General features: G+C 33.8%; 1 protein-coding gene across 3 annotated transcripts in view; it reads left to right on the top strand.

The window, feature by feature from the left end:
- The window catches only part of EFNA5 (ephrin A5), a 317,972-nt gene that overhangs the window by 194,496 nt on the left and 102,881 nt on the right, over positions 1 to 20,595 (top strand). The window lies entirely within an intron of this gene.

The raw sequence follows: 20,595 nt of genomic DNA, 5'->3' as shown, positions 1-20,595 counted from the left end.
ATGCCTTAAGAGGAAACTACTCTTTTTTAATAAATCAGGGCATAAATACGTTTATAGTCTCTATTTTAGCCTATTTGTGATGGGGAAAGATTGTCTACTGTGAAATTGGCTGGAAAATCTTACCTGTCCCATATAAATAATCTTATCAAAGATAATATAATTTTATATTGATTGACATATAATTAAATTTTGTTTTGAAAATAGGTGTTTTTATTGTTTTTGTCCTTTTTTGTATTAATGGGTCAAGAATTTTACCATACATTATTTGCTTTCAGATTTTTGAATTGCTTCTTCATTGCTCTCACAACCACAGATATTCTTTGTATATTTAATAGTATTTTATTTTTTCTGATTACATTGTAGGCAATTTTTTTTGGAAAGATTTTTGAATTTCAATTTTTTCTCTCTCTCCCTTACTTTTGTTCCCCCCCCATAACAGCAAGCAATTTGATATAGATTATACATGAAGCTCAGATAGTCCTGATGTTTATTTATTCTAATAAGGCTTTAAGACCAAGTGTGGTTGCTCCACTATCTTTTGTCATAAAAATAATTTGTTAGAAGACTTTTGGAGACAAATCTTTTACATTTGTTTTCTGTTTGTTATCTATCTTGCTTATGGCTTCTTAGCTGAGCTCTTGCCAAGTTTCTTTAAATTGATTTTTCTCTCCAGTGTCTCTTTTTATTTCATGAGGTAATATTGTTCATCATCTTCCACCATGGTCATCTGTATATTTTACAAATGAATTTATATTGTAAACTAGTATTACCATTGGATACCACATCTCTTTATTTGGAAAAAAAAATTGTGTGTTGACTGCTTTTAGATTGTTGATGTTTTAAATGTGTTGATGTTTTTAGATTCTTTTGATCTCTATAGCAATTGATTTATATTGGTTAAAAATTCAATATGAAATTATTGTATTTGGTCTTGATATCCTTTAATCTGTTTACTTCCCCACTGTCATCATCAGTTACTTAGATAGTTCTGGTTGCAGATTTAATTGCATATTGTGTATGAAATATTTCGTTCTTTCTAGCTTCATAATAACTTCAGTCTCTGTTCTAAAAAGTTGGTGTCCATCAGCAAAGAGAATTAATTCAGGAATGACTCCTATATTTTCTATATCAGTATTGATTTATTTCCTGATCATTAAGATATACTTTGTGTGATGGTATTTAGTATTTGCTATGTCTAATGTCTAATGTCTTCTTGTAAAGGAAATATTCATGATACATATGCATGAAGCTTCTGAGTAATCAATAAGACAATCAATAATCATTTATTAAGTACCTACCTACTGCATGCTAGGAACTGTCTTAGGGAAGCAAAATGAAAAGATTTGTTAAATTTGAAGAGAGAAAAAGTAGAATTTAATCTATAAGTCATATGTCTTGCATTCCTTATTTCTGATGTTTTATTATTTTGGAATTCTTACTTTGGGACATTTCTGCCCTGATTGTTGAGAGCTGACTCCAGGCTCCCAACTATTATAATCCCAATCTCTTCCTCTATGGCATCCTCCTCCTCCTTTATATATCTTACATTGGGAGCAGTAATCAAATTAACTTTTAGAAAAAGGCATGTCAATCAGTTGTTTTGTTCCACTTCATTCCTATCCTAGTCCAAAACATCCTTCCCTAGCCACCAACTCCCTAAATGCACTGTCATCTCTATTAGAAGGTAAGTTCATTTAGGGCCAGAACAGTCTGTTTTATATTTGTATCCCTAATATAGTTTAGCATAGTTTTAACAAAAGGAAGTGTTTAATAAATGATATTTCATTCATGATAAGTCTTATTGCCTTTAAGCAATCAACTCTGCTAATTCCTTCAATTGTCTATTTTCCATTCTTTTAGCCATGAATTCCTTTATTTTACTTTCATTTTTAGAGAGAATGCCAAAATTGAAAAGATTCAGATATTTTTTTGTAGGATGGTCACTATTTGTTTGACAAAGATTTCACTGTCAGAGCCTAAACAGCTAAATTAAAATTTCCTAGAAGATTAAAAAAAACTCTTTCTAAAAACCCTTTTCCCAGCTGTCATCCCATTTTACTTCTCTCATTGGAAAAGTGGAAAGGCATAGTACTGAGAATGATCTTGTATTTTCTTTATTCCATGAGTTGTCATGACCAGAGTTTATAATAAAGAGGTTGATTATGTGATGATATCCCTCCATGTATAGTATTCTCTGTTGCCTGGATAGCTTTTCCAGTCTGGTTAGACCTACAGATTTTTAACACCACTGCCAGAAGACAATATTCAAGGACCTAATGTAATCTCCACTCCAGAAGATCAAAGTAGTCTTTTTAATGGAAGGTACTGTCTTCATAATAAACTTATATAACAAAGAAAAATTATAATGTGGGAACTGGACTATCAGATATATATATATATATATATATATATATATATATATATATATCATAGAATCCAAGATTATCAATTTACTGTGAGGAAGAAACTAAAGTTAGAAAAATTGTCACTTTATCAGGATCATACAGTTAGGCAAGGATCTGGAACTACTCCAGTACCAACTTTGGTATCTTACTTACACAATCATTAAATTTGACAATTGGAGGAATTTAGAGTTCATTTATGTCAGGAATTCTTAACCGTATTTTGCGTGTGTCATGGATTTTTTTTTTTGGTCTTCTGAGGAAACCTAAGAACCCATCTCATAATAATGTTTTTAAATAAATAAAATAAAATAAATAGGATAACTAAAAGCAATTATCCTGACATATAGTTATCAAGTTAAGTGACTTACCCAAGGTCACACAGGTAGGTAATTAAGTGTCTGAGGTCGGATTTGAACTCAGATCATCCTGACTCCAGGGCCTGTGCTTTATCCACTGTGCCACCTAGTTGCCCCAAAACATTTTTTTAAAAGTTTGTAGACCCCAGGGTAATATCCCTGATATAAGTGAACCATATCTCAAATGAAATATTTCTTTCTAAAATCGCTTATCTTAATATCTGGTACATAGTAAGTTCTGTATAAATACATTTTCTTTTCCCTTTCCTCTATCCTATTCCCATTGAGGAAACTCTTGTTGAGAAAGGTAATTTGACTTGCACAAGGTCACCCCTGCTATAAATTAGGATTGAAGTTTTACTTCCCCACACGTCTTTTTTTCATTCAATATCTGCAATCGAATTGTCAACCAGAAACCAGAATTCCTTGGTGACAGTGTGTCACATTTTGGCCATAATAATGACAGGTACAATCTATTTTAATATGTTTGTATTTATTGAGGTCAGTGCATTTGTGTATAACAATTGAAACTTGATAAAAAAAAATCATTGTAGCCCAGGCACTGCTCAATTATTTCTTTGATCAGATTTTAATTAGGATCAGAGTTAGAAGGAAGTGCTAATTTTATTATTCATTACCATGTACTTGTTTACATATTTATTTTGAGGTTAGGGGAGTTTTATTAATTACTTTTGTTGACAACTCAGACAATAGTTTCAACTTCTATGTTAACAGGTTTCAGCTTAGTTTTAGCACTGCTTAATTAATCAGCATTTATAGAGAAATGAAGTCAAGAATTTTCCAAGTTTAATTTAATCCAAGAAAATTAAACTATTCATTATTAACCAACCATAAACATTGTCTTTACATTGCTATTCCTTATCCCATCATCTGCAAAATGATTCTACCCTCCCCCCATCTTTTTAGAATAGTTTTTTGGGATAAAGCTATTTTCATAAGGTTGTACACTTAATACTCTCTTAATGACAAATATGTTTTCATTTATTTATTAACACTACCCTACAAATGCTAACATTAGTATTACTTAACTATGTGCCCTTGGAAGTGTTATTAAAATCGAGAACAAAATCTTTCACATCTAAAATAAATAGCTTTTATTTTTGAAAGTCGATTAACAGATAATGAACCAATCTATTGATGAAAATAAATGGAAAACTAAGCTATCTTTTAACAAAAATAATTAAGATCGTAGATATTTAAAGATTCCAGAAGTCACAGGTGACCCTGTCTTATATTATGAGTAATGAACTTTTGCCTAGTCTGTTTATCATTTCCCTGCCTTGCCCACTTCCTAATTTCTCATTGTTGTTGTTGTTTTTTTATAGTCTGTTTAAAAGTTTGGAACTTTTATGCTATATATTTTTCCCATTCGACTTTTATGACTTCTCCCATAAAATTTATAGGCTGTCTGAGTCTCACAAATCCTAAACAGCTTAATGGGCCTGGCTGCATCTATTATGCTGGTCTGCATTTTCCCCCCAGACATCTGTGTTTAGGTATCTTTTGAAATTTACAAAACCTTTATAAGTAATCCCATAAGTTGACCTATACATTGAAATTGCTGGCAGCGTTTGTTGCTCCTAATTACACAGCACAAACCTTTGGGAAATGGGGCTTTTGTTAATGAGTTTGAAAAAGCAACTAAAAATTCCTGAATAATTCTAAGGATATTACTCTCTTTATGACTTTGGGTTTCTTGCTTACTTTCCTCTTCTCTATAGATAGCTGGCCACTGTGCTTGAAATGCTTATTAATTTCTGGAGCAGGGAAAGAGCTAAGAATTCCGTGTGGCAACAGTATGTAACAAAAACAGCTGTGTAATGAGGCACAAGTGGATTATTAGGTGTGACTTAATGAGTCGTATTTCTATCATGGTATTATATATCTGTCAGGGCTTTTGTCAAGTCCCACCCCCCCACCATTGTTTTGAAACTTTTTCATGTATTTCATTTAAAATGTCCAGAAATCCCAGTGCAATCAATCAGTTTTTGCTGCCTCTAAATATCAGCCACTGATTGATAGCTTGTTAGACTTAGTTTCAAAACCATGAAAAACTCTATTTACAGTATGCATGAATTTAATTCAGGATGTATTGATTTGCATGGTTGAGAAAAACAAGGTGCTAACTAAAATCTATTTGTTGTTATAGATTTGCATAGGTAAAATCTGAATATATTCATTCTTACTATTGTATCCAAAAAGGATTTATGTTGCATCCTGGAGGAAATTTTATAAAGGGAAAATGCCATGTAAATATTTAATCAAGACTTCAATAATGACACATAGAGAACTTTATCTTTTTTATTTCTCTATATAACATCATGACTCTGGTCGCCTACTTTTAGGGCCAGCCCTGATAGGTTTCCCTTTCAGAATTCTCAGACACTCTGAGGATTTGGGGATATTTTTTGACTGCAATCAGCATAGCCCCTACTGGCTGTTTCCCCATTTCAGTTTATCCAGTAAATAGTACCCCAGTTCCGTTTAGCCACTTCGTATTAATTGGTTTTTACAAAAGAATACTTACTTCATAGATATAGCAAGAACAAACATACAAGGGGTGCCTAGGTTGCACAGTGGATAGAGCACCAGCCCTGGAGTCAGGAGTACCTGAGTTCAAATCCGGCCTCATACACTTAACAATTATCTAGCTGTGTGGCCTTGGGCAAGCCACTTAACCCCATTGCCTTGCAAAAAAAAAAAGAACAAACATACAAACATTTCTCTCAACAATTCATGGGCATAATCTCCCATATATTACCTTGGTCTTTGGAGATAGTTGTTGAAGTAGGACTTAATGGTTTACAATTTAGCTTGGTTACTACCATTAACTCCACCAAGTTTATATGCAAAGACCAATACTGGCATTCCCTGGGCTGCAGTTGCTGACTACAACATCCAACTTAAATTCTTGGACTGCTAGCACCTAGTCAAGATCAAGGACTTTGCTTCTTTGCACCCAGAACAAAAAAAAAAATGAATAAAAGACCCAAGAACTTAGACCTGTTTCTCAGAGGTGTCATATGTGCTTACAGTTCCTAAAAACCTTAGCATATGACCTCAGTGCTCTGAATGTTGTCACCCCAGAAACAAATTCAGGAAATGCCTCAGGCTGCTCTGAAGATGCACCAATAGTTCTGTCTAGGCAACAGAATGTTCATACATGGTCTTGGTTAAGTAAATTTCCATTATTCTCCAAATGCATGATGCTTGTTTAACAAACTGGGGGCTACACATGTATCAAGCCACTATTATATTATTATATTATATTGTAATATATCACATCATTATTATATTATATCATGTACTTTAATGTTTGAAAGACCTTTGTAAATAAAGTATTCAGTTTTTAAAATATTTTACAGATGAACAAATTTTTTTTTAGGTTTTTTTTGCAAGGCAAACAGGGTTAAGTGGCTTGCCCAAGGCCACACAGCTAGGTGTCTGAGACCGGATTTGAACCCAGGTACCCCTGACTCCAAAGCTGGTGCTTTATCCACTGTGCCACCTAGCCACCCCTAGATGAACAAATTAAACCTATATGAGGTCAGATGATTTACTTATTATCACACAGATACCTATAGATAGAGCTCGGAGGCCTGAGGCACCTAATTTCTAGTCTAGTATTCTTTGAATGATATTATGCTCTTTCTAGGTTTGTCACTACATGCCGTACACCATTACATGCAAGGATGTATTGGAGTCAGATTTAACTGGTTTGTAAGAATCGAGTGTTAAATTTTCAGTGTGAGTGTGAGCATTTCCATCTCAGAAATTGGCAGTTATTACAGATTATGGCTTGATTTATTATTGTTGTTGATTGTTTAGCCTTTTACAATAAAATTAATTTAAATTTTAAAAGTTTTAATTAAGTTAATGCTAATTAAATGTGAAAGTATATGTGTATACATTTTCTCCCTACAGTCCAGTTGTTAAATATTGACCAGCATATCTCTGTTTCATTTCTATAAACAAATGCTTGAACTCAATAATAGTACAGAATAAGGTTCAAAGAATGAAATCATTACTAGGCAAGAAGACCTGTAACTATAAGCAGAGAATGATGATGATGATGATGATTAACAATTGACATATAGTGCTTTAAAGGTTGCAGAGTGGTTTATATGCTTTATTTCATTTGAGCTTCACAACATCCCCTGATCACAAGTGTAGACTGAGTCATAGGTACATAGAATTTCTCAGGCACATGAGACCAATAGATCAGTCATCTTACCCCCTTCTTTTGACAATCAAGGAAACTGAGAGTCAAAGATTAAATAATTTACTCAAGGTGGCGTAGGTAGGTCTAAGAATAGCATCTTCTTACTTCCAACCCAGTGATCTTTTATCACACTGTGTTGCTTCTTTCCAAGGTATCACTTAAATCACATAAAAATCATCTTTTTTAAAAAAAAGTCATGTAATATATAATACTAGAAGGGAAAGACATTTCATTTAATTTGCTTATCTTCTAAAGCACATGGACAAAGCACATAGCAGGTATTAAACCAATATCAGTTTGTCAACTTTAAACCTTTTATTATAGTAAAATATTATTACAGATATATACTCAGAATGATAAAATCACTTAAATTCATTGCTATATTTTTCATATGTTCTCTCTTATATTCATTTTACATTTTTGTCTACATTTTGAGTTTTGATTTGCAAGAAGGCCTCTTTAAAATGTTAATATTCTTTTCATTCCAGAGAGTTCAGTAATTATTTGAATAGATAGTAAAAGGTATTTCAATTTATAGCGACCTTGTATTAAGGAGATTTCACTTACTCATTTGGCAAATGTTTATTGAGATCCTGCTATATGAAAGGCTCTAGTGGCAAAACATAAGCAACCAACTAATAGTTCCTGTTTTGAGCTTGCAGATACAAGGAAGGCCAATGTAAAGAAAGAACAAAGAAATGAAGAAAGGGAGGAAGAAAAAGAAGGGAAGTATTTACACTGTGCTAGGCACTATGCTATTACTGTCTCACTTAGAACCACCCGTAGAGAGTTGTGCTATAATTATCTTCATTTTATAGTTGAGAAAACCAAGGCAGATAAGTAGGTGAAGTGATTTGCCCAATGCTGCATGGCTAGTAAGTATCTGAGTCTAGATTTCAATTCAAATCTTACTGACTCCAGGTCTAGTGCTTTATCCACTGCCAACAAAATGCTTCTATTCAATAAATGGTACAGGAATACACTGCATAATGTGCCAATTTAAATCCTCTACATTAATATCATTAAAATCACATGTGGCATCATTCCATATGAAGAAAATTAGAGGCAGGATAAATGCCAGCATACTGTTTAGATTAAATTTTTAGACAAAATGAGGCACTCTAAGGTCACTGAACAGTTAACAAAAGGAAGTTTACCCAGCCCTCAGACAGAAAGTAAGTGCAACCAATATACAGTAGCATTTAAAATTCTGTAAATGGCCTTCACCATTTTCATATGAAGATACCATCAGTTTATCAGGGTGTGGTGATTTATGTAATCTCCAGGTACCCACCAAGTCTAAATGAAAATAACTCCTGCTCTATACAGACATCTTAGAAATTAAATAGTTGATATTATTGGTGGGGAGAGGCAAAAGATACTATAGTTTTTATAGCAAATTCCTATTGGCATATCATACAGATACACTGATTCCTTCTCAAAAGTCTTGTAAATAAAAAAAAATCATCAAACAAAACTACACCAAAATTCATTATTTGCTCTCTTCCATGTTATGTTTTATCTACTTTTTGTTCATACCATGTCCATGTCAGGTTTTATGCAACAGAAATCAAACACAATTTGAAATTCCCTTTTTTTTTTAAATTTCTGCTTTAGTTATTTTACCTGGAAAGAGTTGATCTTAATTATGAACATCCCAGTGCTACAGAAACAATTAAAGTTGGTGTTGTGAGACTCTGAAGAAGTATAATCTTCGAAAAGAATGTTCCAAAGTATATTCTCTGTTTGGGGTAAGGTATTAAAGGGATGTTCTTAGGAGTAATGTTTAATAAGGTTATAGATACCCTGGACAAATCCACCTTAAGATTTATAAGACTTATGCAAGATTATAGTATAATGACATAGCCTTTGAACAGCATTCAAAATTAAGTTGTGGTTGTTGTTTTCTAGTTCTATTTGCCCTTTCAACAACCCAAAAAATTAAAAACATTTCAACTATATGTGTGTATATGTATATGTATGTATGAAATATTATGCCAGTGAAGGGAAGGAAGGACAAGAAAATTAATGCTTGATAATGGGAAAAACAAATTAAAAAGAAAGATATTGTACCATAAAAACAAAGTATTTTACTATAATAGTGGCTTAAAGTTGACAAAGGGATGTTTGTTAAATAAATACCTGTTATGTGCCCATGTACTTTAGAAGATAAACAAATTGAACAAAATTCTGTCCTTTCCCATTTGAAACTCATAATCTTGTTGGGGGTACTATTTACTAAGCAAAATAATTTGAGTTGATAATAGAGATGCAAACAAAATTATATGAAATTGTTTTCGATGAATGGGGTTTTAAGAAAGACCACAAAGAGAAAATAGGATTTGATTCAGTTCATAAAAGAAGGCTAGAAACTCAAAAAGTAGTGATGAGAGATAGCTGATAAGGTCAAAAGTAAATCCAACTTATTGGTGAATAGGTAAAAATACCATTCAAGTAATCACCAGGCAAGAACAGAACACAGTAGAATGTGTGAAAAAGCATGAAAATATTCTTGTTTGGCTTCAGCAAAGTGTACTCATAAAGGACAATTAATGTGAGAAAAGGTCAGATAGAAAATAATAATAATTCACTCATATAGAACTTTAAGATTACACAGCATATTCCAACAACAGTCCTTTTCCTTACATATTATTAGCTCTGTTCCCTTTATAAGCAATATTATTAGCTCTATTCCTTTTATAAGTAAGGAAGCAGAGACTGAGGCAAAGTAGCTTGCTTAGGGTTCCATGTGTAGCAAGTGTCAAGAGTTGGATAGGAAAGTGCCAAATTGATGGAGGTGTTCAATGTCATGTTTAAGGAGTTGGAAATTTAAATAATAAACTATAAGCTACTAAAGATTTTGAGCAAATAAGCTTTTTCACTTTGTACATGAGCAGGATTAATTTGGCACTATTTAAAGGACAAAAAAATGGATAGAGAGTGGAGTAAAAAAAAAGGCTGGTACAAGGGGACTTGGTTTAAGATAAAGACTATAGTATATTGGAGAGAATGGTTATTTGTTATAATCTCTGCTATCCAAGACCTTGTACAAATCAATTTATTTTTCTGGGACTTGGTAGACATAAAATGGGGAGATAATGCCAGATAGATGTTCTATGTTGTCATTTTTATCTTAAGATCCTAGAGTGATAATGAGACTAGATGGGGTTGGAGGGTGGATGAGAAAGACTGTGGAGAAAGAAAATAAAATTTGGCAATTCATAGATAGGGGGAATGAGGGAAAGTGAAAGGTCAATGACAAAGATTTGCAAAATGAATGACTAGAGAATGGCAATGTCACATAGAAGTAGAGAAGTCAGAAAGGGTAGTATTAGATGGGAAAAATCAACAATTGTAGTGTTGTCATTATGTTCATAGTATATCCAATAGAAATTTCCTGTAGGCAGTGAGAAGTGAGCCTTAAGCTTGTGAGAAAAGTTAAAGCTGAATGTATAGAGAGATTTTGGAGTCATCTGCATAGATACGATATTTGACCTTATGGGAATGAATGATATCATCAAGGGGGAGAGAAGAAAGAAAAGAGGGCCAAGGATAGACCTTTGGAGAGTAACAGCATTAAGAAGCAAGAAGATCCAGCAAAGGAGATAGGAGAAACATAAATGACAAGAATGGACAGTGTCTCAGAGGTCAAGTATAGTGTGCATATCCAGAAGAGGGTGAGTCATAATCTTTTCAAAAGTTGCAGAGATCCAGGAGATGAGACCTGTGAGATAGATTTTTGGATTTTGTTACTGTGAATAAGTGAGATCAGTTTCAGTAGTATTATAATAACAGCAATTGGTGAGGAATTAGAAGCTTCCAGTATAGACCATGTTTTATGAAACATTTGTTGGTCAAAGGGAAGAACTGAGACAGGAGTTTGTTGGTATCAAAGGATCAAGGAAAAATTGTGTTTTGTTTTGAAAATATTCATCTTTAGCATTCATTTTTTCAAAATTTTGAGTTTCAACTTCTTTCTTCCCCTTGCCTTTCTCTCCTCCACCCATTGAGAATGCAAGCAATATAATATCAATTATACATGTGAAGTTATGTAAAACATTTTCATATTAGCCATATTGCAAAAATATGAAAAATAAAGTGAAAAAATATGCTTCAGTGTGCACTCAGAGTTCATTAGCTTTCTCTCTGGAGGTAGATAACATTTTTCAAAATGGGTCCTTTGGAATTGTCTTGGATCAGAGTAGCCAAATCTTTCACATCATTACATTCTTGCTATTACCATGAACAATGTTCTAGTCCTGCTCATTTCACTATCCATCATTTTATACAAGTAGGGAAGCATATTTGTAGGCAAAAAGAAAGGATCTATTCAAGAGGAGGAGACCAAAAGTGTGAGAAAGGAAGAGAATATATGATAAAAGCAGATCCAGAGGGGATGGCATCAAGGGCATAAATAGAGGATTCATTTAGCTTTGGTAAAAACATGACTTTTATTCCCTGAAATAACATGCAAAATAGAAAGTTTGCCAAGCAGCAGTGGGGGTCTACCTGAAGTTATGCAACTTAAATATGTATTGGGTAAAGTCAGCAGTTTCCTAATCCCAGTATCTCCTGGAAGGCCACACATACAGCCTGAGAAATCAGATGAATGTTACCCAAAACTGAAAATTACTAGGCCAGAGGAGTAAAGAATTGTCATATGCTTTTAGTCACTTACTGTGCAATCAAAGTTCAGAATTAAAGCAAGAAAGGCCAGAATGGAAGAGACTTGGAAACTAGAAAAAGATTTCAAGATCTCATAAAAAGAACAATTTCGTTGGATAATGAGGCATAGGTTTGAATGTGCTGACCAGAGCCAAAGCCGGGGTGGGGTGGTGTGGAGAGAGAGATCCCTGGAATTGGGAAAATTGAGTATTTATGAGATTAAGTCATATAGATGAATATCCAATAGATATGAATAGAGGGAAGACTAGGTTTGCTCCGGAATCTCCAATGACCCTCCATGCTTTGTTCACACTCACTCCATACTATGCTCACACCCATGTATCGTTAACCAATTTATTCCCAGAAATAGCAGTAACACAGTTTCCCTCTTGGATTTCCTGAAAAATTTCATTTAATTCTTCACAACTAAACAAACTGCATGCCTTAAATGATCATTTGTTGATTTGTTTGTTGATTTGTTACTTATTTTACACTGAGTAGGGGAAAGTGAAAAATAGTCTTATCATGTTAAGTGTGAAGTATATAAAATTACTTCCCATTTTTACAAGGTTGAGAATGCATTTTTTAAAAAAAATTATTTAATTTGAATTTTACATTTTTCCCCCCTAATATTGCTTCCCTCCCCCCCCCATGGAAGGCAGTCTTTTAGTCTTTACATTGTTTTCATGATATACATTGATCTAAGTTGTTATGAGAGAGAAATCATTTCCTTAAGGGAAAAAATAAAGTATAAGAGATAGCAAAATTACATGTAAGATAATGTGGGGATTTTTTTAAATTAAAGGTCTTTGTTTTTTGTTCAAATTTTACAATTCTTTCTCTGCATACATACTCCATCACATATAGCCCAAAATTGCCCCTGAGTGTGATGGAATGAGCAAGTCCATCAAGCTTGATCATCACTCCCATGTTGCTGTTAGGCTGTACAATGTTCTTCTGGTTCTGCTCATCTCACTCAGCATCAGTTCATGCAAATCCTTCCAAGCTTTCCTTGAATTCCCATCCCTCCTGGTTTCTAATAGAACAATAGTGTTCCATGACATACATATACCATAGTTTGCTTAGCCATTCCCCAATTGAAGGACATTCACTTAATTTATAATTCTTTGCCACAACAAACAGGGCTGCTATGAGTATTTTTGTACAAGTGATGTTTTTTACCCTTTCTCATCATCTCTTCAGGGTATAGACCCAGTAATGGTATTGCGGGATCAAAGGGTATGCCCATTTTTGTTGCCCTTAGGGCATATAAATTTAAACACATTTGAAAAATTCACATGCATTATTGAAAAATTTAATTTCATAGATGATACAGGAAAAGACTCTTTACTGAGCACTCTCCTTTAGCATATTGTTAAATAGCTTTCATATTAAAAGAATATACTTCTCCATTTTCTAAAGTTTTAATCTAAGGATATATCCTTTGACTTGTTAATATAGTTTATCACAAACATCTCGGATTGAGTGTTTACTTAGGGCAAGTACCATCACATTTTTTGTAGAGGAATGCTCATAAGAACATAGACATAGAGCCAAAGAAGGGAAATCTAGAAAACATCTAGTAAGATTAAACCAGGATCAAACTGGTACTAAGGAGTGTGTGCCTCAAACTCAGACCCTACACACTCTTTCCTAATTGTAGTATTCTTATATTATCTCAGGTATCAGGATGGAAATTTATAATGTTGTAGTATTGTGTTAAATTTTGTTTTGTTTTGTTTTTTTAGGTTTTTGCAAGGCAAATGGGGTTAAGTGGCTTGTCCAAGGCCACACAGCTAGGTAATTATTAAGTATCTGAGACTGGATTTGAACTCAGGTGCTCCTGACTCCAGGGTCAGTGCTCTATCCATTGAACCACCCAGCCACCCCTATTGTGTTAAATTTTTTAAAAAATCATATATATATATATATATATATATATATATATATGTATATATATACATACATATATATATATATATACCAGACCATTTAAATTCTACTGACTCTTTTTAGTGACAGTAACTGAAACATGCAAGAACAGTTTCAGCAACTACAATAATCATCCCATTTTTTTTATAGCTGGCAGAAGCTTCTGGATTCTCCATTTATAATGACTTCTAGAATGTAGAGTTGACCCCTGCCCACAGTGTGAGTCTGGTGAAAACATTGTTCACTGTAAATTGGACTGGAGAACTAGATGGGGAAAAACCATAAATCAGTTACTCAGTCTTATTTAATTGCCAACCAAGTGCCAGGCACTAAGCTCTGGGAATACAAAAAAAGGCAGAAACAGTGCATACAGGGTAGATGGAAGACATGTCCAATAAATGGGACTGAGAAATAACACACTCCAGTGTGTTACCAGTGTCAGAAAAGAGATGGGGCATATATTGCAAGGATAAAATTGGTGGAACTTGGCAATAGTACTTTCTCCCCCATCCTTAAAAAAAAACAAACAAAAACCAAACACTCAATTGATCCTTCCATTCCTGCTGAATATCATTTTATGTCTATTTTTCCCCTTTATGACTAAATGCCTTCCAAAAGCTGATTTTAATAGGTGCTTCCACTTTCTCTCATCTCACTCTCTAATTAACACTTCATCTTTCTAGCAAAACTTCTCTTTCCAATGTTACCAATGATCTCTTAATTTTCAGATCATTGTTTTTTTCTCCAATTTTTAGTCTCCATCTCTCTGCAGCCTTTAATACTATCGATCACGCTCTCTTCTTAGTTTTTTTGGACATCGTTTTTTTTGGTTCTTCCTCACATCTCCTTATTGTCTTTTTCTGAATCTTCATTCAGAACACAGGGTTCTATCCTGAGCCTTCTCTTCTCCCTCTAGATTTCCTCACTTGATGACTCATCAGCCCCCTTGGACTTCATTATCTTCTCTATATTTTGGAAATCTATTTATCCTTCCCTAACTTATCTGTTAAGCTCCAAACTCACATTTCCAGCTATCTTTCAAACATCTCAAATTGGATGTTCAGTAGAGATCTTAAGCTCAGCATATCTAAGAAAGAACTCATCTTTTCCTCTAAATTCTCCTCATTTTCCCCATTACTATATAGAGGACAACACCATCCTTACAGTCCTACTGGCTTACCATATAGGTTTTATCCTTAGCTCCTCACCATGTCAAATCTCTTACTAAACTTTTTGATTTCACTTTTGCAATATTTCTCAAATTCCAGGCCCCACCTTCTCTGATAACTGCCACAACTCTGGTGCAAACCTTCATCATATCATGGCTGGATGATTGCAATATCTTATTAGTAAATCTCACTCTCGGTCTTTCAACTCCTAATTTATTCTCCATTCGATCACTGAATTGATTTTCTTAAAGAACAGGTCTAACCATGTCATTCCCCAACTGAGCAAATGCCAGTGGCTCCCTGTTACCTTCAAGATCATATACAAAATCTGTTTGGCATTCAAGCCCTTCAGAACCTATGTAAGAAAACTTTCCAGTTTTCTTACATAATACTTCCTTTCATATGTTCTTCAATTCAATGACATTGGCCTCTTTACTCCTTTCTGGCAGTCTCCCATTCCTTGAATGATCTTTCTCCCCCACCCCTACCCCCATTGACTTAACTTGCTTCCTTTAAACATTAAATAAAATCTCATCTTCTATAGGAAGCTTTTTTCAATCTCTGGGTCTGACTGTCTGTTAATAATTTCCTGTTTCTGTCTCCCCTGTTAGATTGTGAGCTTCTTCAAGACAGGGACTATACTTTTCATCTCTATCCATAGTACTTAGTAGAATGCCTGATATGTGGTAGGCATTGAATGAATGTTCATTGACTCTTAGACAAGCTAGATATGGAAAGGATGAGATAATGACAAATCAATAATAATTCCTAGATTAGAAGCTTGGGGAGACTGATAGAATAATGTAACTAGATCTTATTTTAACACTTGTGTACCTGCCTCTATCTGAGCTATATCTGGGTAGCATAGGGCAGAGAGCACCAGAGTCTTAAGCTAGGAAGACCTGAGTTCAAATTCTATCTCAGACACATTGTAATTGTATGATCCAGGGCAAGTCACTTAACCTAAATTTCCTCTTCTACAAAATGGGGATTAGAAAGCACTTAATCTTGCAGAGTTATTAGTATCAAATGAAATAAGACCTGTTTGCTTCACTTTCTTCATCTATAAAATATGCTGGAAAAGGAAATGGCAAACCATTCCACTATCTCTGTCAAGAAAATCCCAAATGGGATCACAAAGAGTCAAACACAATTAAAAAAACAAATTATTATTATTATTATTATTTATTCTCTATAAAAATGGGAATCATAATTCTGTGCTCTACTCATATCATAGAATTGTTTCAGAGAGAATTCTTCACCTTTAAAGCTTTAAATATCTGAGAAACTGTTATAAACTTCTCTGGAACATTAGAAAAACCTTAGTCCTGGTCTAAAGCAAAATTGAAGATTGAGATGGTAGTACATGCCTATTTGTCCTTCCATCTGGAAGACTGAGGCTGGTCAATTCTTTAATTTCAGAGTTCTGAACTGTAGTTAAGTAGGATTAACGCTAATATGGTTGTTTGCATTAAATCCAGTATCAATATGGTGGGTCTTTTGGAACAGAGGCCAATGGGTTGCCTAGGGAGGGTGAACAGACCTGGGATGGAAACAGAACAAGTTAAAAAGTTCTTTGTCAAGTAGCATGGCCCATGACTGGCCACTGTACTTTCAGTTTGGCAAAGATGGAAGATCCAGTTTCAAAGAAACAAATAAATTTTAAAAAATAAAGTAAAACAGAAAAGCCACATTTTCTGAACCTATAGTTAAACCATGTGTTGGAAATTTTCACAAAGTTTAAAAAGATCACATTCAGTTACAAATTTAAAAGATCAACTTCATTGAAAATGACCAGTGTTATCTTCTAGACCTTCCTCTTCTATGACTATATTAACAGCACAAGTACATAACATGGGCTAGTGTATATTTGTTTTCACAAGCAAAATGTAATGTTTCTCCAGCCTGTACAACTCTATCTCCATTTCTTCCAGCTGTTTGTTGCTTTTCATTATAATACTCACTGTTTTGAATTAATAGCTGCTGAAATAGTAACATTTTGCAGACATTTCAGTAGTCTGTTGGAACAACTTTGAAATATTTTAAAACAGTACAACTCTGAAAAAGACCTAGACATATAGTCACAGTATGTGCAAAACAAAGGTATTAACTATGCTAGCCATGCAAGACATCATTTTTAAATGACTAATTGTATGTGTAGAATTTTACAGTGGGATAGATCACCAGGGAGAATATCGTCCTGGAGTATGAACAATTCTCTCTCTCTCTCTCTCTCTCTCTCTCTCTCTCTCTCTCTCTCTCTCTCTCTCTCTCTCTCTCTCTCTCTCTCCTTCCCCATCCCCACATTTTCTTCCCTCCCTTCTTTCTGCCTCTGCATATTTTCTTAGCTACCTTCTCAAACAACAGTAGTGGAATTAGAACACTTAACTGGGACTATCCCATAGAATCAGCATCTTCTGTGTCAAAGAGGATGAAGATCAGTTCATGCAGGTGCTTGGGGGTTCCATTTACATTGGTGAGATTCCTGAAGGGGCTAAGAATATCAAAGGTGTATTCAAATATCTCTCCTTTTCATCAACTCTGTATTTGCATCACTTAGTCCTGTTAGCTTTTTTTTTCAGAAGTGAGTAAGGTTCAGATGACTGATTAGTCTCAAGTTACTGATGGCTATCTGTTTGTCATTCTAGCTTCTTTACCTCCCTCATGAGTTGTATCTTTCTGGTGCAAATAAGCTGCCACTACTACCTCTACTTGATCTCTGTGCTACATATGTCTCTAATTAACTTGATTGTGACAAACCAAAAGGATCCTATTACAGAGGTTGACAGGTCTTAGGTACCAAAGAAGCATTATCCTTTGGGTGAACTTTCTTCATGACTGAAGCACTCATGCTTTTAATATAAAGATTGAGGAGTGATGTTTCCTGAGGTGTACTCACAAGCTCTAATTATGTAGGGTGTGTGAATGTTTACATGCATGTGTTTTATTTTTTCCCTTTTGAACTAGACCTCTGACTGCACTCCTGTGGGAAGCTCTGCCTTCCAATGTAGACAAGCAACTGTTTTATAGGTAATGGTTTTAGATTGTTTCTGGGAGCATTAATAGATTATGTAATTTGCTCATTAGAGAACTTGAACCCAAGTCTTCCTGGCACCAAAGGGGAAGTCTGTCTACTTCAACATACTACACTTCTAGACTATTGCTATTATTATTATTATTACTATTATAAGTGAAGGTTGTACAGCTCAGAGATGTATTCACAACAATATTGGCTCTTCTCACCAAGAATAGAGAGATAACAGATTATGAGATAGAAATCTTATAGTAATGTGACAGTGACTTAGGGAGAAAAAAATAATTTCTTAATTGATGACAGACCATCAGGTGTAAATTTCCTAATTCCATAAGATGTTCAGTTAAGAGAGTGAAAGACTCAAGAGGGAAGGTAAACAAATGTTTTATTAAGTACCTACTTAGGTGAGATGTTCTTTACAAATTTCTTGTTTGAGATACTATGATGGTTAGCTTTATTTTACTGTTTCATTATTTATATATTTGCTTTAGCTTTTAGCTTTTTTTTTCTTTATGAGTTTTTTTTTTTGATGTATCTATAAAGGGGAGATTGCTCTATCCAAAAAATTTACTTTATCAATGTTAGCAAATAGCATATTTGTAAAAATTAAGTGGTCTTTAATAGTGGCTTCTCTCATTACATTTTGCAATAGCTTTGTGATATAATAGAAGAAGCACACATTGGGTCATTCATGGATTTCATTTCCTCTTCATTAATACAAAGGGGGCATAATCCAAGTTATTTACTTATGCTATATAATGGTTATTTAAAAGGTCTTTATGTTTATATGCTGTTCAATCACATTTAAAATCTATTACAAATAGATATTTCTCTTCTCCCTTTTCACATTTTTTAGGGTTTTCCAAGGCAAAAAGGGTTAAGTGGCTTGCCCAAGGCCATACAGCTAAGCAATTATTAAGTGTCTGAGGTTTGAACTCAGGTACTTCTGACTCCAGGGCCAGTGCTCTATCCACTGTTCCACTTAGCCACCCTTTCATATATTATTTTCAAGGAATTTCAGATAAAAATAGTCCTAGATAAATCATTTTCTATTTTTTTAAATTTAAAATTCATTGAACTACCACAAAGATGGATAATTTTTTATTAAGTGAATAATATATGTAAGATCATCTTCTGTGGGTTTATTGAAAACATCTTTTGAATATCTCCATTAGCAGTCAGAACAGTGGAGATAATATATACTTCATTCATTTCCCACATCATTTTAATTTTTTTCTACTAGGCTACTTAGAGAACTTTTCCACATAGTTTAAAGGTTGTAAGTATTCAGTATCATCTTCTCAGAGACAATCCTGTAACAGATTACTGTGCTGCTATTAATCTTTATATGTTTAATGTTTTGTAAATTTGTATAGTTGAAAAAAGTATTAGGATGTAAATTCATTTTCTGAAGGTTCTTTGAATGTATCTATAGGACAGCTCTAGTAATGACTAAGATAATATGGATAATATGGGAGGACCCAAGTTCAAATCTGGTCTCAGACACTTGATACTGACTGGTTGTGTGATATTGAGCAAGTTACTTAACCCTGATAGTCTCACATCCAGGGTCATCATTAATCCTTATTTATACCTGGCCAGTAGATCGAGATAGCTCTGGAGGAGAAAGTGAGGCTGGTGATTTAGCATAGCACCCCTTCACTCAAATCTAATTCATGTGCTTGTCATGGCATCACCTTCATGATGTCATGTTCTTGTTTGAGAATGAAGAACAAACATCACATAGTTTTTATTTCTTCCACTGCATCTCTTTTTTTTGAAGTGTTCTATTCTAAGTATTTTAGCTATTATAAAATTTAGTAAAGTAATCTATTAAATATGTTGTTCATAGATATTTGTGGATGAGTACTATATTGGGCTGTGGGTAATGGTTTTCTCTTGTCAGGTACTAATATCAATACTAAAATCTCTGAATTTGTCATCTGTTTATAAGGGATGGGCAATTTCTTGTTCATATTTATAGTTTACCTGATAATATTTTTGCAGATGTGCAGTACATGCTAAACTTTTGCTATCAGTAGTGATAGGTTATGTAGTATCTACTCCTTCATTTCATAATATATATTGATCAATAAATATGGTCTCCTAAATATCTCTGGAATCTGCATGTTAACCCTTACCCTAACCCTTAAATATTGACATATTGTTGATTGGGTTCATATGATGTTATGGATTTTAAGCATTTCATAAATACCATCAAAAGACTAGTCACTTTCACTGACATTCAATAATCCAGTAGTTTATCAGTTGTCAGAATTTGCTATTTCTTTCTGAACTGATATCTATTTGTTACAGAAAATATTACTGTATACTTATGTACTCTGAGAACAGATTTTTTTCTTCCTCCTTTTAGACAAGACTTTCTTTGAATGTTATGTAGTGAAAGATTTCCCCTTTTTAAACACTGTACAAGACTTTTTTTGACATCTAAATCTGTTGTCTATTTTTTATACCTCCAGTTTCATTAAGACTTGTATACATAAATGTTAATTACTTTACATGGATTCTTCCCTTTAAACTTTCACTCCAGGGTATCAGCCAGTATCTTGAATACAGCCTCTATTTTCTCCTTGTTATCGTTATGCTTTATATGTCTTACAAAGAAGAGATAGAGAATTATATTTAAATATTTATATAAACTGGAACCCATTGGTTCAAAATCCAACAGCAAGTCACTTAAGTTCTATTTTTCTGATTGTCTTCAATTGTATAAATGGAGACAAGAGTAGAAACTCTCTTCCATGGTTGTAAGGATTAATTGAAGTAGTTG

The sequence above is a fragment of the Macrotis lagotis genome, chromosome X (assembly GCF_037893015.1).
Source record: "Macrotis lagotis isolate mMagLag1 chromosome X, bilby.v1.9.chrom.fasta, whole genome shotgun sequence".
NCBI classification, from domain to species: domain Eukaryota; kingdom Metazoa; phylum Chordata; class Mammalia; order Peramelemorphia; family Peramelidae; genus Macrotis; species Macrotis lagotis.
The sequence above is the reverse complement of the archived record's forward strand: the minus strand, read 5'-3'. Positions and strand labels throughout refer to the sequence as shown.